The sequence below is a fragment of the Physeter macrocephalus genome, chromosome 12 (assembly GCF_002837175.3).
Source record: "Physeter macrocephalus isolate SW-GA chromosome 12, ASM283717v5, whole genome shotgun sequence".
NCBI classification, from domain to species: domain Eukaryota; kingdom Metazoa; phylum Chordata; class Mammalia; order Artiodactyla; family Physeteridae; genus Physeter; species Physeter macrocephalus.
In genome coordinates, this window is record NC_041225.1 from 81,883,580 (window position 1) to 81,884,750 (window position 1,171).

Below are 1,171 nucleotides of genomic sequence, written 5' to 3' on the forward strand. Positions count from 1 at the left end.
GACTCTCAACCACTGCGCCACCAGGGAAGCCCACTTGTCTCTTTTTGAATTATGGTTTTCTCAGGGTATATGCCCAGTAGTGGGATTGTAGACATAGAGAATGGACTTGAGGACACGAGGTGGGAAGGGGAAGCTGGGGTGAAGTGAGAGTAGCATCGACATATATACACTACCGAATGTAAAATAGTTAGCTAGTGGGAAGCAGCAGCATAGCACAGGGAGATCAGCTCGGTGCTTTGCGATGACCTAGAGAAGTGGGTTAGGGAGGATGGGAGGGAGGCTCAAGAGGGAAGGTATATGGGGACATATGTATGCATATGGCTGATTCTCTTTGCTGTACAACAGAAACTAACACAGTATAAGCAATTGTACTCCAATAAATATATATTTAAAAAAATAAGTGAATGGATGAGTGAATGAATACATCTATCTAGTCAGTGTTCAAAATTTTTCTAAACTCAAAAAATAGCACTTGATATGATAACAGCCCCAGATGAGAAAAACATTATCTGCTAAATGAAACAACTCTGACGTTAAGTCCCAAACAATCACAAAATCTACAAATAACCATTGCCTTGTAAAAGCCACAAAGCTATTTGCTAAATAACACCTGTTTCTGCACACACTAGAGCAGAACTCCCCAGGGAAACAAGAAATGCACACTTTGGATTTTGTATTTTACACTGTCCTCTTTGTTGCCCTAGTATAAGGATACAGATAAAGATATTCAGAGAGATTAGCATAAAAGTCTGGAAAAAGTATACTCCACGTCATCACCAACGCCTGTAAAAAAAAAAAAAAAAAAAGACCTAGAATATCAATTCAGAGATTTTCAGGTAATTAAAGTGGATTACAACAAAATAAAACATTCTTAGCCAAATGTTCTGATCATTAGGAATTGCTTTCTTAACACTAGTTGAAATGTAGAAGTCAGATTGAAGAAGATGAGCAAGCTGCCAGAATTTCTCACCCTTGTATTTTTATTTCTTATGTTATTATTTGAGTGCAGAATACTTTTAAACATATCTTGAATGATAATATCTTCCAACCGATATGATTTGTTCCTTTAAATAAGTGTTTTGAGGATATTTTTCACATTCTGACCTGTGATTTCATTCTACTCAGGGCCAGCTGCTTTCCCGTAGACTGAAGCTCTGACATTTATAATGGA